The sequence below is a fragment of the Cervus canadensis genome, chromosome 6 (genome assembly GCF_019320065.1).
Source record: "Cervus canadensis isolate Bull #8, Minnesota chromosome 6, ASM1932006v1, whole genome shotgun sequence".
Taxonomy (NCBI): Eukaryota; Metazoa; Chordata; class Mammalia; order Artiodactyla; family Cervidae; genus Cervus; species Cervus canadensis.
In genome coordinates, this window is record NC_057391.1 from 81,759,619 (window position 1) to 81,785,724 (window position 26,106).

The 26,106-nt window shown below is 43.4% G+C and overlaps 1 protein-coding gene and 1 pseudogene across 1 annotated transcript in view; one reads left to right on the top strand and one right to left on the bottom strand.

Moving 5' to 3' along the window:
* Window positions 1–26,106, top strand: part of TTLL5 (tubulin tyrosine ligase like 5) — a 306,157-nt gene that overhangs the window by 168,108 nt on the left and 111,943 nt on the right. The gene's annotated exons all lie outside the window — the stretch shown is intronic.
* Window positions 910–19,437, bottom strand: LOC122443992 (annotated as a pseudogene).

Here is a 26,106-nt window from a genome sequence, read left to right on the forward strand (position 1 = left end):
ACCTAGCTTCTCTGAGCCACAGTTTCCCCATCTGCTTAAAAACACAGATGATAATACCTACGTCATTAAGTTGTTTCAAGATTTAGTTGAGTTGTGCATGTCAAAGCAGCCAATGTAATACCTGGTTTGGGTGTAGATTCTTGATGCCATTTAGTTCCCTTCCTGTGGGAAAAAAAAAAGGAAGAAACTTAACAATTGGACTTGCTTGGGATGTGGGATTCCTCCACTCCTTGTTTTAGTATCTGGTTTAGAGGAAACTGGCCGTGAGCCACAGGCAGTGTGGAGGTGTGCTGCAGAGATGCGGCCGTTGCAGCTGAGGAGTGGAGGGTATCAGAGTGGGGCCAACAGGAGAGACTTTCTTCTCTTTGACCCCTCTCTTGAAGGGTGACTTCTTTCTACTCAAGAGGCCCTTCCTCTCTGCTATCTTCTCCCCAATGTTGAAATTTCCATTGCGGCTCAGTGTTCCAGCCAGTAAACACTCATATTTTCCATCCATCCTGGGGGTCGAGCTTTGGGAGAGCTTTTCTCTGGAGGAGTTTGGAGCTTATAATTTTGTACTTTATCCTGTTATATAAACAACACTCTGTAGCCAAAGAGCACAATCACAAAAAGAAACCACTTTGGGGGTGGTGGTGGGGTGGGGGGGTGGGGGAGTGCGGCCTAAAAGCCAAAAGGAAACTCTTGCTTGTTCGGAGTGCTGCCGAAGTGATAGTTCTCTCCTTGTCCTCCTTCCGTTCCCAGAAAATGCAGTTTACCTGACCGCCTTCCTCCTGAGTTTTAGCCTTCCCCGCTCCTTCGCCTGAGTCTCGCCCGCCTCTGGCACACGCGTGATAAAGGCGTGGAGTCCTCTCTGCTGCTTTTCTCGCTCAGCCAGACACGCGGCCTCTCGGGCGTTAGCTCTGTGTCAGTTCAGGCCCCGGGACAGTCTCCAGTCTCTCCCGCACCCAGAGAGCCGAGCGCCATAGGCGTCTGTGCCAAGGCCAGCATGACTGGACTTCTGCCTCTTTGAAGGAATGTTGGTAAAAACTTTGGAAGTGTGTCAAAGCTCGCTGGCTGGACCTCATACCGGGGCCTAGGCAAAGGAAGTTCGGGAATGTTTGGGCCCAGACTCGGGCGTGAAAGACGGGGGAGCTTTTCTTATCTACAAGTCAGAATAAAATGCAGCTCGCTTTGTGGTTTGCCAGTGTAGCATGTTTCCAATTTAGGTTGCTTCCGCCCCACCCCCCAAGCATCTAAGGTAAACCACCTTACCTATAGTTCCTCAGGATTAGCGCGCACACCTGCACACTCAGACACATACAGAGTCATTGTTGGAGGCGAGACCCTCTGCTTTTTAGCCACTCGCTTTGTAATTTGATATCCATCCACAATTGATGACATTTTGGTTTTAAGAGGACTGAATGACAAAAGTCCATGTACAAACAGAATGAGACTCCTTTTCTAGAATTAGGAAGTTTTATCAGAGTTACTTAATTCATATTTCAGTTTCTCACACAGTTTTTCTGTCATCTTTCCCATGTAACTGGTTACCAGCCCTGACAGAGTTGAAAAGATGCACAGTGGTGAAGAAACACTGTATCTTTCTTTCTGACTCCTGTAGAGAAACACTGATGACCCATGTTACAGCTTACTTAATGTTGACTCAACACATTTAGGACAACCAGCTGGCTTCCCTGAAACCTTTAGCTAATAAAGACCTCAACCTACCCTCATCTTTTTTAGCTCGTCTTTCTGCTAAAAAACTCTCAGCATGTTACTGACCAAATACAAAGAAGATATCAATTCTTTATTTTTAAGTTCTAGGGTTTAAAAGGCTAAAAGGAAAAAACCCTCTTGATTCTGTATTTTAATAAAACAGTAGACTTGTAGTATCTGATAAGTAGTAAAGATTCTCTCATCCCTGCAGCCATTTTGCAGAGCAAAAGTTTGGTGTAAGTTCTGGTTTGGGTGTAGGTTCTTGGTACCAGTTCTTTTTCCAGAAAAGAATAACACAAAATTAGACTTGCTTAAGATACAGTATTGCTATACCACTGAGTTTAGATGCAGCTGGCCACTGCACATGTGAAGTGTCATATTGTATCACAGTAGAGAAAGCAGTTATACCTAATCTCTGAGGTTTACATTACTTGCTTTTATTGTGAAGTGAGGGTCCATGTATTAAAATTTTGATTACAAACTATTAAAATGCTCTAAGGAAAAATAGAGAAGCTCCACGTAAAAGGTAACATTTCAATATGGAACCAAGTGTTCTTTGGGAGATGAGAGAAGGGCTGGAGGTGAGAGAGGCAGCATGTGAGAGTTTGGGAATTCAGAGTGTCACGTGGCGGGCCCAGGCGCTCATAATAAGTAACAGTAGAACTCGTCCTAATTGCACCGTTCTTATGCTTTAGAGGCAGAAAAGGGATGTTTTTTGGCTTTCATGAATTATCAGGCTAAGGCTTGTATTAATTTGGCTTCAAAGCTAATAATCAATACCATGTTTGCCTGGTTTTATAAAAGAAGTTTTACTGTCTTTATGTGATGAAAGTGAAATATGGATGCATCTCAGTAATGTGACAATAATCTAAAAATCTTTAGATGAGAAAATCAGGCTTTCTGGTCCCACAGTTAAGGAAACCATAGGGGGGTGGTGGTCATAAATAGGTTGTACTTAAAGGCTACAGGAAATCAAATTATGTTCTTGTGAAGTTGGGTTGCACCAAGGAAAATTGAGTAGATGAAAAAATCTGTCTATGTTATTAGTGTTCTCAAATATCTTGCTAGCTGCTTGAACCCAAACACTGACATTTGAAATACAAGACCCTAAGAGAAGAGTTTTGTTACCTTCTTCACCAAATATTTAGTATATTGAAATACTTGAAAAGAAAGGTGAAACTGGTAATAAGTAATGTTCCAGCTGGGAAATGGCTTCATCTGGTAGTTGTTAAAACAATGTTATCCTAAAAAAGTTAACATGTTACTGAATATCTCCTAAATGCAAGGCAGGGGGCTGACTCTGAAGGAAGCAATAGACAGGGTCTCTTTGTCCACAAGGAGGAAATTTGATAGTCATTTAAGTTATTAATACAAGCAGTGTAAGGCAATATGTACTTAATTGTAGACAATGAGGACTATGCTGTGAGTGGTACACCTTCAGAGGAGAAATAGGTCACTCTGACTGGAGAAAGTGGCAAAAGCTTCATGGTAAAGAAAAATGACTCTGGAAGGGTAACTAAGGCTTGGGTAGGCAGAGAGGCTAAAGTTACTCATTTAAGAGATAACTGCGTGCTTACTTCGTGCTTGACTCTATGTGAGCATCTATGAGATCAAGAAATGTGTGGCATGCTCATGTACATTTGAGCTGACACTCAGCAGGACGGTCTGGAGAATACTTCCCTGGGAGTCTAATAATTTTTGGCACATGAAACACAGAGCAAGTGATTAAAGTGGAGGGTGTACGGGCTCAGTGCATGCATGTGTGCTCAGCTGTTTCAGTCGTGTCCGACTCTTGCGACCCCGTGGATTGTAGCCCACCTGGCTCCTCTGTCCATGGGATTCTTTAGGCAAGAATACTGGAGTGGGTTGCCATGCCTTCCTCCAGGGGATCTTCCTGACTGTGGGATAAAACCCACATTTCTTAATCTCCTGCGTTGGCAGGCAAGTTCTTTACCACTAGCACCACCTGGGAAGCCCTTATATGGGCTCAGAGGAGCTCGCAATTCAGGAAAGGCACTAGAGATGGGTGGAAAGATCAGGCTCTGCAGAGGAAGGGTTTAAATACAGTCCTAGATTATATGTAGTCTACAGACTGGTGCAGGAAAGGGGAGGGAGAAAAAGAGAGGTAATGTACAAGGGGTTTCAGGCATTTTCAAGGGACAATCAGTAGGAACCAGTCTGGCTGATAAAATGTATTAAAGTGATAGAAACTGAAATCAAGGTGGGTCCTAACTGTAAAAGAGATTTTTCAGTTCATTCAACTAAAAAAGTCTAGAAATTGATGTTGGGGCTTTATGAAGCATCAATCATACTTTCTGATTCCTCTAGGTCACAAGTAAGTGAGAAACTATAGAAAACAAAATCAAAGATAGCAAAATACTGATTTATTACTGATAAAGATAAGCTGGAGATTATGTCTTGAAAATATGATACAAATGGGCTTCTACTTTTCAAGGTTGTTTTTCTGATTTGCCTTATTTATTTTAAAGATTCTCTTTGTATTTTGTTAATTCTGATAATGATAACAAAATTTTTAAGGAAGAAATAAAAAGAGCTTCCAATGTACCACAAACATAAAAAGAAAAACAAAACAAAAAATCATTTTCAAGGTGAATACCTGTATCTGGCCCAAATCTACCTTTCCAGTTTTATTCTTCACATATTTAGTTCCAGCCAAATGCAGTGGATCAAAATGGTACATTTTCCCATCCTTATACCATTCTGTAATGCTTATCCTATTAGTTTCCTGTGATTATACTTCATGAAAGTGTAAGCTGTCTTATTCACTATTGTATCCCAGTGCCTTGGTAAACACTAAGGCACTTAAACATAAAGAATAAATATTAAGTAAAAGAAAGAATGAATGAATGAACAGACTCCCAGCTCCTCACCTATGTCTTTGCATGTACAAACTCTTTCCTCCTACAAGGCTCAGCTCAGCTTAGGCTTTCTGCAACCTTCCCTGATGACATCCCAAGAAAATATTAGATTTTCTCTTCCTTCTATTCCTCATCCACCAAACACATGTTCCTAAAAGGTATAATTCAGAGGAAGCTCTGGCTTAGTGTCCAATTTTAATTCCCAGAGAACTGATCTTTGTGGCTCTTCCTAGCCTGATGATATGAACACTAGGGAAAGAAGCCCTGTTTCTTCTCCATTGAGTTCAAAGCTCACACAGCCACCTCCCCAAGTCATCAGGTCCCTTCAGTTCTTTCTAGGTATCTGAGATCAAAAGTGCCCTACAAGCGAAAGGCCCTCTGGCCTTGGGAGGGAGGGGGCGGGGAGAGGTGCTCTTGGAAGAGGCAGGGTGTGAAAGAGGAAAAGGCAGAGACCCTTATTTTTACCAACATCCTCCCCACCCCACCAGACCCTCAGGAATCTTGAGAGCCACTCCTAGAAGGTACTTAGGAGTGAAAGGGCATCCTTTCTTTGACAGCCTAGTATAGGATGGCTGTCTCTTTACTTTCAGCCTTTTCACATTGGTTGACTAATAAGTTGTGATGTTTACTGAATATGTGTATATGTGTAATATTTCAGATTTTTGGTGTTTTTTGCAGTAGTTCCTCTCTCCTCTCTGTCCTCTATTTGATAGATTTATATTCGGCCCTCCACAGGTCTGCATCCTTGTAGTATGTAGAAGTATTTAGGGAAAAAAAAATTCAGAAAGTTCCAAAAAGCAAAACTTGAATTCTCTATAGTCCAGTAACTGTTTACACAACATTCACATTTTATTAGGTATTAGAAGTGATCTGGGCTTCCCAGGTGGCGCTAGTGGTAAGGAGCCTGCCTTCAGGAGACTGCAGAGACGTGAGTTCAATCTCTGGGTCGGGAAGATCCCCTGGAAAAGGGCCTGGCAATCCACTCCAGTATTCTTGCCTGGAGAATCTATCTGTTTACCTCTGCTATCACACATACCACTCTTTCTTGTGTTATAGTTATCTGTATACTTGTCTTACCTCCTGTATTAGAGTGTAAGCTTTTGAGGGGCAGAGACTGAGTCTTACAAATCTTTATATCCTTACACTTTGCTGTAATAAATGCTCAGTAAATGTTTGGTGAATAAGTGGCTAGATCAGTGCTATCCAATATGGTAGCCACAAGCCATATGTGGATTTAAAAATGTTTAATTAAAACTAAATAAAATGAAAAATTCAGTTCCTCATCATGCTAGCCACATTGCAAGTACTCAAAAGCCACATGTGGCTCGTGGCTACCATACTGGGCAGCACAGGACGAGATGGTTGACCCAGAAGGTTCAAATATGTAATAAAGACCCAAACTTGTCAGCTGGGGGGAAAAAAAGTACAAAGAAAGGCATATTCTTGATTAGGCTCTTTTGTTTAGATCTAGAGATTTACCACAGATGCTGTTCTTGAACTAATTTGTGGTACTGGAAGGGGCACATTTTAATACCTTGGGAATCTCAAATGCTCAGAGCTTCTGAATTACTAGTGTTTAACCAATTACTAGTGTTTAAGCAAGAGCTGGGCTGGCTGAGAGGAAGGGGCTTTTTAAGCAGATCCTCGCATTATTATTTTATTTTCTGGGATACGCCCATGACTAGTTGGTGAGGAGAGGTCTTGCTTCCCTCCACTTACCCAGCCCCCAGTCCCCCACCTGCCTGGCTGGCAGTTCTCGCTTGGCCTACAGAGTTGCCAGAGCCCTGGGGAACAGAGCCAAACATGCGGAAGTGGTTACGTGTACCAGCTCCCAGGGAAGCTGCGGCTCGCAGGGGGCGTGGGTGGGGTCCTGCCTGATGGCTTTTCAAAGAAGCCAAATCTTTGAAGTTTTGTTTCAGCAGCTGCCAGGTATGCTGTTTCAGCACTTCACAGATTCCCTCACTGTGTTCCCATATCACATTTTTTTCTTTCCTATGTGTGCATAGAGTACACAATGGAACTTGCGTGTTGGGAGGGTAAATATAAAATTGTGGAATAAGGTGCTAAGCATACCCACCCCACTCCCCCTTTTTTTCCCTTTTTTCTGTGACTGCTGTGAGATAGCCTTCTTCCATTTTCAGCTCTAATCTTTTCTGATCACTGCCAAAGGAGAGGCAAACAGTCTTCTTCCATTTTGGGAAAATAGTAAGTTTTGAAAAATTGGAGTTCCTACATTTCTGTCAGGATTTAGAGCATCACTCTGACAGTAGAACATCTCCCTTTTCCAAAAGAACACGTGACACCCCACCCCACCCCCGAGCACGCAATCCTGACAGCTTTTGGACTCAAGAGTAAATTTCATGAATGTAGATCTTGTTCACCAAGACGAAACAATACCTGGTTTTACAGGTATTAGTTTTCATTTTTGTTAAAGGGTTGCACTTGCCTCTGCTGTGCTGGTAGGGGGCAAGGACTGGGTAGGCAGCTGCTGCTGCTAAGTCACTTAAGTCGTGTCTGACTCTGTGCGACCCCATAGACGGCAGCCCACCAGGCTCCACCGTCCCTGGGATTCTCCAGGCAAGAACACTGGAGTGGGCTGCCATTTCCTTCTCCAATGCATGAAAGTGAAAAGTGAAAGTGAAGTCACTCAATCGTGTCCGACTCTTCTCGACCCCATGGACTGCAGCCCACCAGGCTCCTCCGTCCATGGGATTTTCCAGGCAAGAGGAAAGGGCAGCAAGGGCCACCCTCTAAAGCCCACGCTGAACTTTTTCTACCTCCTTGCCTCTTTGCTTAAGTAGTCCTTTCTCCCATCCCGTCTTCGGTTCCCGCAGACCTTTTCCTGCAGTCCCCAAATTTGCTTCTTCCCCTGAACTCCACTCTTGCGCTGCATAGGACATTCTCCCTTGTGCAGTTATCTTCTCTGCCTTTGTTCTTGCTCTCCTGAACTGTAAGCGCTTTAAATGAACTGTAACTGTAAATGAAAGGCACAGGGTATGTTGTATTCCTACACAAGGACAGGAAGACCCGTGTGCCAATTTCGGGCCCACTTGGAGCTTCCTGAGCTGGAAGTAAATCACTTGACTGAACTTCAGCCTCATGTTGCCAGGTGAGAAGCAAAGATGCTCAGATTGTCTTAGGGGTTCAGTGAGACCACCCTTGTGAACATGCTTTGGAAACCACGGAGCACTACCCACGACTGCGTCTTTTCAGTATTAATAATACTGCTTATTGCTATAAAACCGTAGTGTTTGCTTATGCTGCTGCTGATGCAGGGTCTAGTCTCTCCCAGAGTTGAGGTACATCCCCAGTTGAAGCCCACATTACTCAGCTTGGCACAAGTTGAAAGCGTTAAACGGTCCATCCCAGGCACACGCTGTCATCACCTCTCTTTCAGTCTGCAGGTTCTTCCTTTCAGACCTGTGGGCTCGTTGTTTTTCTTACTAGTCTCTCCCTTTTTCTCCTCTCAGGCTCAGGCTGAGCTGTCTCTTTTAACCCCCCTCAGTTCTTCAGAAACAGAGTCATCCCGTCCCCTTTCCCTTTGGGCTGGAATTTCCATGCTGTGGATCCTCCTCTCAGCGTGGTGACCTGCCTCCCGCCTCTCTGCCCATTGACAGCACTGGGCCCCGTCCTCATCCTCCCCCTGTCCAGCCCCCCCATCTTCATGGTCAGCTTGATTCGGGGTCCCTTCCTGTTTTCTTCTCTCTTCCCCTTGCCCTTCTGCCAGGCTGTATCCTTTTAATCCTCCCTTTCCATTTGATCTCATCTTGCATTTTCTTTTCTCTAGGCTCAGACCTTTCATCCAGAAAGGATGGCCTCCCTTTGAAGACTGTTTGGTGCATTTCCACATACCTATCACCCTCTCCATATCACCTTAAGGCATCTCCTTCCCAGAAAAAAGTAAATTAAAGGAACACTGCCATTTATTACTACTGTTGTATGGCTTCAGAAGGTCCAAACCCTTTTATTTTAGAATATCTGTGTTTTTCCATTTGAACGTTGTGACCTAGTGTTTGAGAGCAGGTGTTCTACAGAGGCAGACCAATTTGGATCCCTCCCCTTTTTAGCCAGAAAATGTTACCAGCTATGTTGCTTCGGGCAGATTCTTTGAAACTATTGTACTTATCTCTAAATGAGGATAAAATGCTGAAAATTCCTAGGTATGTCCTAAGGAGCAACGGAAAATTAAATGATATAGGAAAGCATTTTTACAGGGCCTGCCAGAGAATAAGTGCTCCATAAATGAGAATTAAGTGTAAACATATCCACACAATCTATCCATACCCTGTTTTAAAGGTATTAAAAATTGAGGCCCAGAGAAGTTAAGTGGATTGTGCAAATTCTCGTACCTGCCTGGTGGTAAAGTTAGGATGAGAACCCACTTCTAATTCTCACCCAGTGAATTTTCCATTTGATTCCACTAAGTCCTCAAAGGGTAATTCTAGTTTCCTTTCTTTGGGTGGAACATAGAGCTCCTCCAGAGAGAGGAATGTTCATGGTTTCATGCATTTGTTCGTTCAGCAAACACTGCATGACTGTGATACTGCCAAGCTTTGAGTGGACAAAGACCAGAATGATGACTAGCCTTAAACGGTTGGTCCAATGAGTGAGAAATAGTTGTTGTGAAGAACAGTCACAGTACCAAAACCTCCAATGAAAAGCATCCTGGCATTTCAAGGAATAAGCTTCATCAGAGGAAGACCCCAGTCGATTCTACAGAGAATGGATTATTGTTTTTTGACTAAGTGAGAATTGCAAAGCCTGTGTGAAGGCAGGGAGATAGGATGAGCATGCCTGAGGGCCGCGGTGCAGGAGCATAGTATGCACATGTGGGGGTGCTGAGGATGAGATGGAAGAATTCAAGAACCTGATACACCATGCTAAGGGGATTTTATCCCGTTATCTGCCCTTTTAATTAATGTCAGCTGAAGAAATCAGCAGAGTTTTGGAGGTTTGTTTTTCCTTTAATGTTTCTGGGTTTTTATGTGTAATATTTCCTCTGTCTTTCCCTTCCCTCATTCATATCTGGCAAATTCTTGCCATCATTCTGGATAACCCTTATTCTCTGCACCTTCTACTATCATCCCACACAGAGGCCTCCTGCTTGCCTGGAGCTTTGTCATTTACATTGTGTTACAGGTTTTCCAAAGAAGTCCAGACTTACTTATCTTTATACTTCTTGCTCTTAATGTGGCGTCTGACATGTGTGTGTGCTCAATCGCTCAGTCGTGTCTGACTCTTTGTGACCCCATGGACTGTAGCCCGCCAGGCTCCTCTGTCCATGGAATTTTCCAGGCAAGAATACTGAGTGGGTTGCCATTTCCTACCCCAGGGTTCTGGCACATAGTATCCACCAGTTTAACATATGCTAAATGACTTTAAATATATAGGTTCATAATCCCAGACCAGACTTCCACCTAGGCAGCTCTTCCCCTAATACTGTCTTTGGTGCCACAAAAATTTAGGTGAATTAGGTTAAGACTTTCTCCTTTAACCAGCCACAGCTCAACATGCTTGCCATCTTTAGGATTTGAGCTTTGACCTTCTCTAGAGAAGAACCAACGCACTCCAATATTCTTGCTGGGAAATGCCATGGACAGAGGAGCCCAGAGGGCTACAGTCCATGGGATCGCAAAGAGTCAGATATGACTGAGCACACACAGAGAGAGGGGAAAACTCTAAGCTGATTAAAAACCTGCTATGAGAGTGGCTGTCACTTGTTTCACATTTGCAACACACATCCATATACTAGGATTTTCCTCAACACACTTGAAGGACTTAAAAGACTCAAAACAATTCTCAAAACAGGTGAATTCCACGTGGTGGAATCAGTTTTAACGTAGAGCAGGGTCTTATGGTGTCCATGAAAGAGCTGCGGTTTCACTCCTCTCCTGGTCATTTCTCAGAGCTGTGTGGAGGGGTGAGTGGTGCGATTTATTGACTGCCCTGATTAGACTTGAATATACTCATGAGGCAAAGTCACGGTAAAGAATCTGTCTGCAATGCAGGATACCCGGGCTCAATCCCTGGGTTGGAAAGACCCCCTGGAGGAGGGCACGGCAACCCACTCCAGTATTCGTGCCTGGAGAATCCCACGGACACAGGAGCCTGGCGGGTCACAGTCCGTGGGGTCACAAAGAGTCAGACAGGACTGAGCAACTAACACTACTACTACTGCGGATAGATTTGAAAATACTCAATGAGGAAAAGTCTCTCCATAGTCCAGCACACACACAGTATCTGTATTTGGCACCAGCTTGATGTAACACCTCTCCTCTTACGTACTGCAAATATACCTTGCGCTACGCCATGCCACCAGCTGCAGCCAGCTCAGGATTCATCTGCCAAACCCAGCTGTTACCACCGTGCTAACATATGTCATTAAGTATACTTTATATACTACTGGTCACACGTTACACACTTGTGAAGTTTTCTCAGCACCGAGTAGTTGAGAATCTCTCTCGTAAAGCGTTAATGAAGAGATGCATCCCAATGCAGCAGCCCACCGTCGTGGTAATGCACCCTGACACGCCCTTTACTAGGACAGCAGGCTACCCTGATAGGATAATGCGTGAAAACTGATTTCTCTTTTCCTTTTCACATTTATCTAAGTAGTTGCAGAAGTGATCTATTGCTGCCTAATAAATTACCTCAACCTTGTAGCAGCCAAACAGTAAACATGTCTTTTCTCACTTTCTGTGGGTCAGGCTCTTTTCACGAGGTGGCAGTTTAGATGTCAGCCAGGAGGGCTGCTGTCATCGGAAGGCTTGCCTGGGGCCAAGGATCCCCTTCTGTGATGCTCACCCTCACGTGGATGATGAGTTCAGGCTGGCTGTTGGCAGGAGGTTCTGCAGCAGATGGACTTCTCCACCGGGCTGCCTGTGTGTCCTCATGACATGGCAGCTGGCTTCCCCCGGAATGAGTGACCTCAGAGAAAGACAAAACCCACGTGTCTTTTATGACCCTAGCTCTTATACAGTCATTTTTTTAAAAAATTTTTCATCGCAAACAAATATACATAAAATTTACCGTTTTTAAGTGTGCAGTTTAGTAGCATTAACTCCATTGTATTATTGTGCAGCTATCCCCACCATCTACTTCAGGATCTCTTTTTATCTTGCAAAACTGAAACTCTGTGCCAATTAAAAAATAACTCCCCATCCTCCTTCCGTCAGCCTGTAGCAAGCATCCTTCCACTTTCTGGCTCTATTAAGTTTGACTGCTTTAGGTGCCTCATGTGAGTGAAATTTATACAGTATGTGTCCTTTTGTGTCTGGCTTATTTCATTTAGCACAGTGTCCTCAGAGTTCCTCCACGTTGTGACATGTGTCAGAATTTCCTTCCTTTTAAGGCTGAAAAACGTCCATCATATGTATATCCCACAGTTTGTTTATCCATTCATCCGTCGATGGACTCTCGGGTTGCTTCTGCCTTTTGGCTGTTGTGAATAATGCTGCTATTGTCATGGATGTACAAATAGTTGCTCATGGCCCTGCTTTCATCTTCTGGGTATATAGGCAGGGTGGAATTGCTGAGTCATATGATAATTCTTTTTTTTTTTTCCTCAAGCATAATTAATTCACTTTATCTTTCTTGTATAAAAACTCTATACGATGACCATGGCCGGGCTTGGGTCTTCTTCACAGAGACTCTGACGTAGCTCTTAGGTCAGTGAGTTCCCGAGAGGGAGACTTAGTGAACATGATGTCTTTCTAGAGGTCAAGGTGAGTTAGCTGTAGCTCTCTGAGATGGCATCAAAGGTAGACATGGTTAAGTTGCTCAGGGTGGCAGTGCAGCCCCCCGGACAAGGCATGGTAGATTGACACTGGCCATCAGTTTCTTGGACACAAGAGCCCGGAGCCTGCCAGTGCCCTTGGGGTTGGGATGAGATACACCGGCACAGAGCCGCAGTGGCTCGTCACCTTGCAAAGGACAGTGTGGGGCTTGCTGATCTTGCTCGCTGAGTAGCCTTACTACACAGCAACAATGGAGAGCTTGGCCAGGGCAGTGGCCTTGGGGATGGCAGTGGCTGCCTCCTTGGATTGCTTACCCAGATTGACACGTAGTCAGTCCTCAGTGGCAACAGATGCCTTGAACCTGGTCTGCTGGCCAGGGTGGGTCTGCTTTTGCGCAGGTGTGATCTTCAAGCTCACCCTTTAGGGTCATTTTTTCCAGGAAAAAAATCCATGGTTTCAGACTCCTTGATGAACAAGGAGAAGAGATATATTTCCTGCAGAGATTTGGTCTTCATGTCCATGACCCAGCAGCCTGGCCTGGTGACAGGGAGCCACTGTCTGTCCTCAGCCTCCCCGAGTGAGCTCTGTGGCCTTGGCTCAGCTGCCACCCATACCGCTGCGGAAGTTGCTGTGGTCACCTCCTGTGGTCGCCTCCTAGAACACCAGCACCATCCACAATTTAGTGTTTCCTTGGAGTAGAAAAGCAATTCTGTTTTTAATTTTGTTTAATTTATTATTTATTTATTTGGCTGCATCAGGTCTTAGTTGTGGCACTTGGGATCTTTGTTGCATTGCAGAGCCTCTCTCGTTGTGGTGTGTGGGCTCAGTAGTTGGCAGTGCACCAGCTTAGTTGCTCCACAACATATGGGATCTTAGTTCCCCGACCAGGGATTGAACTTTCATCCCCTGCATTGCAAGGTAGATTCTTAACCACTCAACCACTGGGGAAGTTCCTATTTTTAACTTTTTGAGAAACTTCCAGACCGTCTTCCAGTGCAACTGAACCATCTCAAATTTCCACCCACAGCACACAAGCATTTCAATTTCTCCATATCTTTGCCAACATTTTTTTTTTTAATAGTGGCCATCCTGATGGGTGTGAGGTGGTATATCATTGGGGGTTTTGATATGTGTTTCCCTAATGATTAGTGATCAGAGAAGGCAATGGTACTCCACTCCAGTACTCTTGCCTGGGAAATCCCATGGATGGAGGAGCCTGATAGGCTACAGTCCGTGGGGTTGCTAAGAGTCAGACATGACTGAGCGACTTCACTTTCACTTTTCACTTTCATGCATTGGAGAAGGAAATGACAACCCACTCCAGTGTTCTTGCCTGGAGAATCCCAGGGACGGGGGAGCCTGGTGGGCTGCCGTCTATGGGGTCGCACAGTCGGACACGACTAAAGCGACTTAGCAGCAGCAGCAGGAATGATTTGTGATGCTGAGCATCTCTGCATATACTTCTTGATCATTTGTATAAATTTTTATAGAAAAAATGTCTATTCAGGTCCTTTGCCCATTTTTAAATTGAGTTTGGCTCTTTTGTTGTTGAGTTTTAGGAGTTCTGTATATATTTGGGGTATATTTGGATTATCAGATATATGATTTGAAAATTTAGAATATGCTCCCATTCTGTGGATTGCATTTTTACTCTGTTGATAGTATCCTTTAATGCACAAAGTTTTTAATTGTGATGAAGTACACTGTTTGTTTTTTTTTTTTAATTTTTTCTTCATTGTGCCTTTGGCATATATCCAAGAAATCATTGTCAAATCCAGTGTCCTGAAGCTTTTGCCCTTTGTTTTCATTGAAGAGTTTTATAGTTTCAGCTCTTATGTTTAAATTTTTCAAATACACTATCATTTTTGCAATATCCTACTGTTTACACAGGCCAGCTCCATTCATTGTGGGAGAGGATTACCCAGGATATGAATACCAGGATGTGGGGAGCATTGGGGGCCATCTTGGAACTGGTTCCTACAATAATTCAAGTATATAGTTTTAAAAGTTTAGCAATTCTATAAAGTTTATAATGAAAATGGGAATCCCCTGCCCCTTCTTCTCTCGTTGCTACCCAACCTTAATTTCCACAATCCAGAGATAACTGCTTTCAACTTTTTTTTTTAGCTATTTCTTCTGTTATTTACTTTCATATTTCTAACTCATGTTTATCTTCCATCTGAGGGCTTTTTATTTTATATATTAGTTATTAAATTCCTATCAGAAGATGAAAGTTTAGCATTCTTGTTCTTCTTCCTCCTGCCCCCACCCCAACCACACACACACACACACACACACACACACAAAATTCTGTTCCTCCATCCTTGCAGTGAACGCATCATATAATTTGACCAGTGTTTGCTGTTTGCATTATCACAACTCTGCCCTTGGAAACCCTTGAAAACTTTGGGGCCTTTTTGAATCATCATGTCTTCTTTCCTGTTCATCCATTTCCGTCATTTTGTCTGTCTTGGTGTACATATTGTGAAGTTAAGAAATTTTCTGAGTTTCAGATTTCTTCCAAGTTAAGACTGTTTACATAGGGCTTTGTGGGGGTGGGGAGGATACACACACACACACACACACACACATGTGCACACCTACATGTATATATTATATATGTTCCTGTTTTCTATTGACTGAAATATTTATGTTCATACTTTATAAAAATTAACTATACAAATAATACACACATGTAGCCACATCATAAAATAATCTAGCAGAAATATATATATTATGAAGCAATTAAGTCACCTCCTTAGAGGTAGCCACAGTTAAAAGGTTGATTTGTATATTTTTCTCTATATTGTTCTGTGACTTTTTTCCTCCCTAGTGTTGCCATGTTTCTCCAGTTTGTTTCTATAAGCTTATCTTTTTTTTTGGCCCAGCTGGGCAGCATGGGGGATCTTAGTTCCCTACCCAGGGATCAGACTGATGGCCCCTGCAGTGGAGGCACAGAGTCAACCTCTGGACCACCAGGGAAGTCCCTATATAAGCTTATCTGAATATTCTTAACCACTATGTAGTCTTCCAAAAGATGACTGTACCGTAATTTATTTTGTGATTCTCCTGTTAAAGAACACTAAATCACATCCAGTTTAGGCATCTTCAGTGAATGCTTCATACATGTATCTTTGTACACACCTGCAAGTATTTCTATAGAATACTTTCCAAGAAGTACAATTTGTTGGATCAAATGATATGTACACTTTGAATGCATATAGATACTATAAAATTGGCCTCAAGAAGGGCTCTCAAATGGCTGTACCACTGCCCCCTCCAACCCGCAGTGTGCTCTTTCTCCCCACACTTGCCAGCATCTGTTCCTTGGACTATCACTTCTTCCTTTCCTGTAAATTCTCTGCTCTTTTTTTCTGCTGATGAAATTAGGCAAAGACCTATCTTCAGATATGTTATCTTAGAGATGCTTTATGTTCAGGCAAGAATACAGCTGAGATGGGGCTGAGAGGCAGGAGGCTAAAAGACTTCCCAGTGGGCTCTTTGTGGGTATCAGTTAAGACCAGGAAGAATCCCTGTGCGGTAGCTTCTTTCCCGAGCCCTGCACTGCTCAAGTGCTCTCCCCTCCTGCTTTTGTTTTCGACTGATTTCATCCAAGGAGGCTTACCCTTTCCCCTCCCTCAGTCCTGGATAACCAGAAAAGTCACAGAAGCCGGCAAGCTGAGTGAAGGGAAGCTTAAGGAAAATATGAAAAAGGAAGAAAAGTGTTTGATGTACTTTTAATATAAAATGTGGAAAAAGTAGAAGCAGGGTGGGGGTTGGGGAGAGAGGGCGGAGAGAGATTATTCACGGTAATGGGAACCAAATGTTGGCCGGGAAAGCTGCAGCATTCTCACACTCTTCCTGTAAACCCACAGCTTTTCAAAGTGATAATAACCGAGGGCCAACAGCACAGGACACGCCTTAACCCTTCCATACCTGGACAGCCCCCTACTCAGCTGTTCAGAGGCCGTGTCTGCTTTGAAGTCCTGGCACATGGATGATGCCCGTGTTCCTCTTGCCATCAGGCAAAAAGAAGGAAGGTGGAGGCAAGTAATAGGACCGTGAGGGAGCACCCTCACGGTGCTGAAGCTTCTCACAGTGGGCTCCAGCACTCTTTCTGCAGGTTAGGCTTTACTGTGGGACAAGCAGCAGCTTGCTTGACCAGTAGCTCGCCAGTTTTGGGTAATGATGTGTTTTCCCATTGCCGGCCAGAGCTGATGAGAACTCCCATGGACAGATAGGCAGTCTCTATCGGTAATGATCCCACGACATGAAAGGCCTCCGTGGAGTCCAGAGTCCACCCAGTAGGCCACGTAGAAGTCCGGGCGCTCGTCTGGAGGCCCCGACTTCTGTTCTCTTGAAAGTCCGTGCCTGCCACTGTGGAATTGAGATATAAAGACTGTCTGCAGCCGGAGGGCACTCCCTGACCATGCCACCTGCAGATTGGCAAGGATAGGCACTTGGCCCTTGGCCTCGACTCTGGTCTAGGGAGGGTGAGTGAAAAGGGGTGACGGAAGGAATACATTCCCTGGTCCACCTGGCTGTTACTTCCATCTTGACTTGAACTTTGTTCAGGTGCCTTTACAAGTCTGATGTGTCCAAGAAATAAGTCTTTTTTTTTTTTTTTTTTTTTAGTCAAATATTCACCATTTCTAAGGTAAGACAGTGGCAGCAGCAGGCAGTCGGCACCACAGGGCAGACAGGTGTTGGGCTCTGCTGGCAACTGGGCAGCTCCGACCTCTGCAGCAGCAGTTGTTGCAGCCGCAGCATGAAGCGTAGTCGGTCTCTGCCTCCTGGCATGTGAAAGGTTTCAGTGAGGTGCAAGGCACGGAGAACATTTAGCGCCCTGCCTGGCACCTACTATTGTCTGTCTTCGTTGGTATCTTCATATTACCTACAGCTAAAACTGAAACATCTATTTTTTCCCAAATGTTTTCCAGAATCATCCTTGGGATGATTTTGTAGTTTTACGTTTTAAATTTAAGTAAATGTCTTGAATGATCCACTTTGAATTAATTTTGAAGTCTGAAGCTTAGGTTGAGGTTCTTTTTTTTCTTTGCCTGTGAATGTACAACTGCTCCAGCACCATATGTTAACAGATGGCTTTAAACAGGTTATCCTTCCTCCATCGTACTGACTTTTCTTATTTTGTCTCATCAGTTGAGCATTTTAGTGTGGGTCTTGGATGATTTTAGTATTCCTAAAACAAAGATCTATGGGCTTTCCTGGTGACTCAGATGGTAAAGAATCCGCCTGTGAGACCTGGGTTCGACCCCTGGATTGGGAAGATCCCCTGGTGAAGGGAACAGCTACCCACTCTAGTATTCTTGCCTAGAGAATTCCATGGACAGAAGAGCCTGGGGTCGTAAAGAGTTAGTCAAGAGTGAGCAACTTTCACTTTCACTTTTCCAGTATTCTTGCCTGGGAAATCCCATGGACAGAAGAGCCTGGCAGGCTGTAGTCCATGGTGTTACAGAAGAGTCAGTCACAACTTAGTGGCTACACAACAATAACAAAACAAAGGTCTGTAACAATAATAATTTGTTATAAAATCTTTAGCGAAGACTATTTTAGGTTCCAGTTTTCTGTTCTTCATTGTACCTTTGTAATCATACAGATTTAAGTTCAAAAGTGGCTCTTTAACTTATTGTGGGAGAAGTTAAACCTGAGTCATTTAACCTAAACTTCAGTTTTCTGATCTCTAAAATGGAATAGTAATAATACTTTTCTCAATGGATTGCTCTGAAGACCAACTCAGATAAGACACGTAAAGGGCTTGACTTTATACTATACATTTGGAAAGCCCTCAGGCTGGTGTTGGGCTTCCAGGTGGCACTAGTGGTAAGGAACCTGCCTGCCAGTACAGGAGGTGTAAGAGATGCCAGTTCAGTCCCTGGGTCGGGAAGATGCCCTGGAGGAAGGCATGGCAACCCACTCTAGTATCCTTGCCGGGAGAATCCCATGGACAGAGGAGCCTGGCAGACTATAATCCATGGGGTCACAAAGAGTCAGACACACTTAAGTGACTTTGCATAAGCTAATGTTGGTAATAGTAGTGAGACTTGACTGTCTCTGTGTTTGTCCATCCTCAGCCATACTCATGCATGCCCCTTGCCTCTCCCAAACCTTAACTTGTATCCTTTTCATTATATTGCTTACATTTCTTTATAAATGGCTTCATCATGAATGATTCCAATTAAAGCTACTGTGCTGCGCTTTGCTTAGATGGCAGTTTTGACCAACTAACATTTCTATTTCCAAATAAACGAGAGTTCTGTCCTACCAGCTTTAACTGCAGGGTTTCTTCGCTCTCCACCATCCCCACCATTGAGCCACACTGGGTTTCCTCTTGTTTGCTGCTCTTTCACATCCTCTTTTTTCCTACCTGCAGCTTCTTCTAGTTGTCAAAGTGCTGGCCATCTTTTGAGACCATTTCTAGTTTGACGTCTTCCTTGATTTCCCCCACGGGATGTTGCCTCCTCTTGTCTTCTAAAGCCAGTGTCCTATTCCCAGCACAGTGGCATACGGGGTATAGGGAGAGGCGGGAGTTTTTTCCCTAATAAAGAAAAAAAAAAACACATGTTTTAAAAGTGCATAAATAAAATATATCCAATGTGTTGGCATTAACATTAAGTGATAAAAACGGGACAGTATAATCCCCGTGTACTGGAAGAAGACTGGCGTGAAACGTGCCAGAGTACTCACCACGTGAAATGGGGCAATGGGTGACATGTTTTCTCCTCCTTTACTCTTGTCAGTACTTATATAGTTTTATAGTCAGCATGTATTAGTTTTTCAATTGATTTTTTAAAAATTTTATTACTTTATTTTTGGCTGTGTTGGGTCTTCATCGCTACGTGCGGATCTTCTCTAGTTGCGGCAAGGAGGGCCTATTCTTGGCCGCAGTGTGCTGGCTTCTCATTGCTGTGGCTTCTCTTGTTGCAGAGCACAGGCTTTGGGTGTGTGGACTCAGTAGTCGTGGCTCTAGAGCAGCGGTCCCCAACCTTTCTGGCATCAGGGACTGGTTTCATGAAAGACAACTTTTCCGTGGATGTCGGGAGGTGGGTCTTGTTGAGGCGGTAATTCGAGGGATGAGGAGTGATGGGGCACCGCTTACCTCCTGCCATGTGGCCTAGTTCCTAGCAGGCCACGGACTGCTACTGGTCCAAGGCCCGGGGGCTGGGGACCCCTGCTCTAGAGCCTTCGGGCTTTAGTAGTTGTGGCACATGGGGCTTAACTGCCCCAAAGCATGTAGGATCCTCCTGGTCCAGGGGTCAAACCCATGTCCCTTGCATTGGCAGGTGGACTCTTTACCACTGGCCACCAGGGAAGTCCTTAAGTTGATTTTTATATTGCTTAAAGCACCCTACAATGTGCTATTAATTCAGAAATATTTCTCCCTTATTTTGAAATGTTGAGATTCTCTTCTACCATTTGTTAAAGAGAGGAACAAAAGGAAGGGAAGGAGAAAGGGACTGATATTCACTGAGTGCCCAGCTCATGCTAGATCCTGTGCTTTGTATGATTTACCCTGTTTACTCCTGAAAACATGGCTATAACATGGGTATTTTCAGCCTCAAGTTCAGATAGTGGCCTGGCCTTAGAAATGTTAACGTGTGTTCAGCTCTTTCTCTTTTTTCAAAGCAGTTTTCTTCTTATATATTTATTTTTGGCCATGCTGAGTCTTTGTTGCTTCACAGGCTTTTCTCTAGTTGCGGTGAGTGGGGGCTACCCTCTAGTGACAGTGCGTGGGCTTCTCATTTCAGTGGCTCCTCTTGAGCACAGGCTCTAGGGTGCAGGCTGCGGTAGTTCCAATGCCCAGGCTCCAGCGCATAGGTTCAATAGTTATGGCGCACAGGCTTAGCTGCTGCTTGGCATGTAGGATGCTCCCAGGTCAGGGATCGAGTCCATGTCTCCTGCGTTGTCAGACGGATTCTTTACCACTGAGCCACGTGGGAAGCCTGAATTCAGCTCTTTCTGTATGTGAAAGTTTATGTTCTTTTCATTGCTTGACCTTCCCTACTTGTGGGAAGAGGAAAATCAATACCAGTCTTTTCACAGTGGCATTTCAGGCTGGTCTAGACCCATTTATTAGTGATGATAAGGTGCAAAGGAGAGGTGGAAATATTTTTGAAAATAAACCATCATTGATGAAATGTAAGAAACCGTATTCCTGTGGACAAACGTGAAGACAAATGTAGTAGCTGGAATGTTACAGTTCAGCATTACAGATATCTTTACCATTGTCTATGAATCTGTACTAGTTTTTACTTTTACCAGACACTAATGTCATGCTTGTGGGCAGAAAACATCAATAGACTAAAGAAGCTAACTCTAAAGTATATGGCTTTCATTTACAATTTGGATTAAATTTTTGTTTGCTTTGTATGCTTATTCTTCTGGATATAACTTAATTTCTGTCACATATTAGAACCAGTGGCTCAGACAGATTAAGATGGCCGGATTTAATGGTGGGTAATTCATACAAGGAAAATGTCATGGCTCCAAGGGATGGAAATTATAGATTTTTTTGGTCGTCTTGGTTTCTCACAATGGCCTAGTCACACAGGTGCTGCTCAACATATCTTATAAATGTGATTTGCCATTTTAGCTATGGTTTAACCAACACATGTTTAATAGCTACGGTATTTGAGACGAGTACCTTCACTTCTTGGACTTTTGGCTAAGATCAAACGCAGAGGGAAGAAACCATAATATCGTGAAAAGGATGTAAAGAAGAAGTAGAGATAAAGAAATATGTCCCTTTTAGCTTCCAGACCATTTATGGACTCAGTGTGTGGGGAATCTGGCCATAGACAGACACAGAAATGAATCATACATTTCTTCATCAACAAGTGTAATGTCTGGAATTTGAGTTCTAAAGAGTTTTGATTCACCCCTAAAATACGAATTCTGTATTCCTGGTTTTATCATTTTCATACTACAAGTGATTAACTTCTCTGTAACAAGAAGATGCAATTTACCATGTAGCAATATGGCCTGCCTGTTGATTTCTGAGAAGTGCAGGTTACTTCCCATTGAGGCTCAACAATAAGATGGTATACAAGAAATAAGAGTAGCTAATGGTAACTTGTAGTGCTTATGAATTGTCAGGCCATAAATGCTCTATGTACCTTAACTCATTTAATAGCTAACTTTTATCCTGTGCCAGCAATGGTTCTCAGAGCTTCACACATAGTAACTGATTTAGTGCTCACAGATCCTCTGTGAGATAAGTCATTGTCATTTCCTTCTTACAGATGAAGAGACTAAGCACAGAACAATGAGGTGACTTGCCCTGAATGACACCTTGCTGACTGGCAGTCAGGATTCAAACCCCAAGTGGTAACAGAGTCTCTGCTCTTAACCACTGGACCAGAATCCCTTGAATGGCTTATTAAAACAGCGATTGCTGGGCCCAGCCTCAGAGTTTCTGATTTCAGTTGGCGTGGGGTGAACTTCTGCTATTTTCGCTTTGAACAAGTTCCCAGGTGATGCTGTGCTGTTTGGTCCAGGGACCACACTTGGAGAACCACTGTCGTATGCTATGCCGCCTCCCATGGGGCTGGTAAGAAATTAGTATTCAGTGTAAGCAGCTGAGGACCAGGATAGTGAGTTTTAATGATATGATCTTATTGGAGGTAGATGCCTGCATTTCATGGCAGTGGTAACCTTGAACGAAACCCCCCTAGTAAATCTTGAGGACAGCAAATTTCAGGAGACTTGTCGTGCATGACACAACAGAAGCAGGTGCTATTGTTGCCTCGCCATGGACTTGATGAATAAGAGACCAATTCCTCTTGCAATGAAGGGTTGTTTCCATAGTTTGGTAGGTAGCTTGAGAATGGGCTCTTAGATGCAGTGTACACACACACACACACACACACACACACACTGCAGTAAGAAGTCTTGACTGTCACACACATTTTATTTTCCCCTCTTTGGCCCTATGGCTTAAAAAGAAGATCTCCTTTCTTGTGATTTCCCCAGCATTCTCCGTATTTTATAAAAACATCATTATTTATAAAGAAAGGAAAAGAACAGGTAGAGAAGGTTTAAAAAAAAAAAAACAGGATGATGAAAAAGAAGAGGAAAGGAAGGAAGGAAGGTGGAGTTCTGGAACCGTCTCCCATTTCCTTTGGCCGATTGAGAAAGGGGGCAGAGACAGGTTACTGAAGCCAGAAAAACTGTGGACATGACTGTTCCAAGCCGCCTGCTGTTTTGCTTCCCGGGGAAAAGAGGAGAAACGAGAGGAGCCCTAACTGATGTGATGGGGCGGGAATTCTAAATGTGTGACACTTTGTAAGCTGTTTGTGTGCACTAGATTTGAACCCAGCTACAGTTCAATGTAGTTCTTGGAAATTGGCATGTCAGTTGCCCTAGACAATCTGCACATGAGCTTTTGCTTTGAAAACTTTTCCTGGCTTGTCTCTGCAGGCTGTGAAAGCTAGGTGATGGTAGTCCAAGTTTACAAGGGCTATCTGTGCTCGCATGTACCTGTATTGTTGTCACAAAGGCATCAGACTTTTCCCTTTATTTGATAAAAATCCTTCTGGGCTGGGTTCAGTCTTGTTGAATGAACTGGTGTCAGGGAGTTCTCTTTTGGCTTTCTTAAAGGTCACCCTTTGCTCACTTCTTTTTTAGTTCACAGCTCCGTTTTTCAGGCTTCATGTGGTATGCTGGTTATGCCAAAGTAAAGAGCTGGATCAAAGACATTTCTTGTTAATCAGGCTAAGGATCCATCTGTCTTTGCAGATCCAGACTGGTAACAGATACAGGACTAAGGAGTCACCATCTACATAACCGGCTGACTCCCAGAATTCTAAGTTGTCTTCTAGAACAGTGCTGTGAACTTAACCTTTTAAAAGGGTTGGTTTTATATCCAGTTTTGCGTTCCATAAAACTTGCCCCCAGATTTTCTGCCAGATGTACTGAGAAATCCAACGTTGTCCTAATTTCCTCCTCCTGGGGATCATTCCATCAATCATGGAGTGGTACGAGTGTGGAGACAGCAGAAGTCTGGTTCACATTCTAAATCCATTGTCAAGTCCAGCTGGCTGGGATCTCACTGTACTTTAAAAGGGCAGGCATATCAACTCTTAGCTCTTTGACTGGATACTTCTTCCCAAATGTATGTCATGGTCACACAGTATTAATGAAACCAGAGTTAAAGTTAGTCAGAATAACCCCCCTAGACATTTTTCAGACATCACTACCGTTTCCTTTTCCTTCTCTATATATCTGCTTATTGAATAAATATCAGAAACCTCCCTGCTCAATTGCTTATAATTCTGTATTTCAAAGTATGTATCTTACTTGGATCCTGCTCATGTTCTTAATCTCTTTGAGTATTGCTTGTTTTTTCTTTTCTTCTGATTCATTTTGAGCCACCTTCTTTTAATATGTTGTCCTGCTTCCACTTTCAGCATGTGTAGTAAACAGTGCAACTCTTGGCGGCCCCATGGACTACACAGTCAATAGTAATTCTCTAGGCCAAAATACTGGGGTAGGTAGCCTTTCCCTTCTCCAAGGGATCTTCCCAACCCAGGGATTGAACCCAGGTCTCCCACATTGCAGGCGGATTCTCTACCAGTTGAGCCACAAGGGAAGCCCAAGAATACAGTGGGTAGCCTTTCCCTTCTCCAGTGGATTCTCCTGACCCAGGAATTAAACTGGGGTCTCCTGCATTACAGGCGGATTCTTTACCAATTGAGCTATCAGGGAAGCCCATAGTAAGCAATAGATGATAGATATATTTTTAGGGTATCAATTGATATTATATTGATATGAATAATAACCCTTATCTAGTTTTCAGGACACATCTTATCCTATCCAAATCCTTTATTCCTCAAAGAAAATGAAACTCACAAGGGTCAAGCTATTGAATCGATCTTATTTTCTCTACTTAATAATTGAATTACTATGTCCAAAGAGGAGCAGTTCCTATGGTTACTAATTTGTGATTTACAGTTCTAGTCCTGGGATTATGATTCAGCATATTATTTCATGTACAATGAAGGAGCTCATACTCTGGGAACAGAAGGGAAGAGATAGAAATAAATTAGATGCTGACTATATAAACTGGTAATTGAGATATCGGTTTCAGGCCAAAATCTAACAGATTAGCAAACCAGTGATTTGGAAGCCCTTAAAGCAGGAGAGGGGCTTCCCGGGTGGCTCAGCAGTGAGGAAGCCGCCTGCCAGAGCAGGAAGTGCAGGAGGATCGGGTGCGATCTCTGGGTTTGGAGGGTCCCCTGGAGGAGGGAGTGACAGCCCACTCCAGATTCTTGCCTGGAAAATTCCATGGACAGAGGAGCATGGCGGGCTACAGTCCAAGGGGTTGCAGAGTCTGACAAAACTGAGCATACGCACATGAAAAGAAGGAAGAGGGAATCACTTAAGTCTAGCATTGATTCATGAAAAAAATAAGTCCTGCTAGACTAACCTTATTTTCCTTCGTGATGGAATTACTTTAGAAAGAGAAGATTGGGAGACAAAAAAAAAAGAATTACCATAACTGGCTTTCAACAAGGCATAATGAAATCTTGTGAGCCCAAAAGAGAAATGTGAACATGATAATACTATCATTAGGAATCCCTGGTAACTAAATAAGCAGCTATACCCAAACAGCAAATTAGTTTGAAAACCAAGTCTCTGAAGACAGAGATCCAAGTCTCTGTGATTGGCTCACTAGGCCACCATTAGTAATCAGGGAATTAATTTTCCATTCATATTTGTTTAGGTGCCTACTGGGCACTTATATATCTAGAAGACATACTAAACTTACTTTCAGATGACATGAAGCACAGTGGGGTACTGAATACCTTGGATGAAAATCAGAATTCACAATGATTTAAGCAGGTTAGAGTGTGAGTTTAATTCATGGAATAAGAAAAAACATAAAGCTGTACACATAGTTTCAGAAATTCAGGTGAAGAAGGCTTAAGGGTTTAAATTGACTTTAAGTGTAATAGAAGTGAACCATTGAATAAGAACTGTCAAAACCAGAACTATCATGTGGGAAGTTTCTCACAACCTATTGCCAGATTGAAAGAGCAGATTATGAAGCAGATACTACAGAACCACTCTGTGTGGGGAGATGCAGAGGAATTATGTATATCAGAATGTTGACAAAATGTTTATAGTAGCCCCATCTTTGGTTGTAGGAGTGCAGATAGGTGACTTTTGTTTTTCGCTTTTCTTTTTGTGTTTTTCAGGTTTATGACATTTGTGAGTATATTGCTTTTGCTCCTTAAAAAAAAAAAAATGCTTTTGCGAAAGGCACTATATATAGCCAGTGCTGATAACTTAGGCTTTTATTAACCGAAGTGGGGGAAGGGAAGGAGACTGGTGATAATCTTCATCTTTCATCAGTGCCTGAACAGCTGTCCTCCCGTAACAGCATTATTAGTAAACACCCACTTCCCCGCAGGGGCGGCACCCTGCCTGTGGTCAGAGCATTCTGCCGCTGGCTTGGTTTGGAGCAGCAAGGTCTCCATCATGAGGAAGCGACCTCAGGTGGGGGCTGCCTTGCAGCGGCTGTCTGTAGCTGGGGAGACCCAGCTCGCACACACTGAGCGACTCCCGAGTCCTTTTTTTTCCAGATCCACTAGGTTGACTCCCCCATTTATCACCCAGGTTAAGCCACACTGACACAGTACTCAGTAAGGAAATTACAAATACTTCTTTGCTCCTCTTCCTTCTGAGAAGTAATAGAATCGCTCACACCTTAGCGTCCCAATTGCTTGTTTTTGCAAAGGTTCGGGTTGATTTTCCACAGGAAGAATGTTCATAAC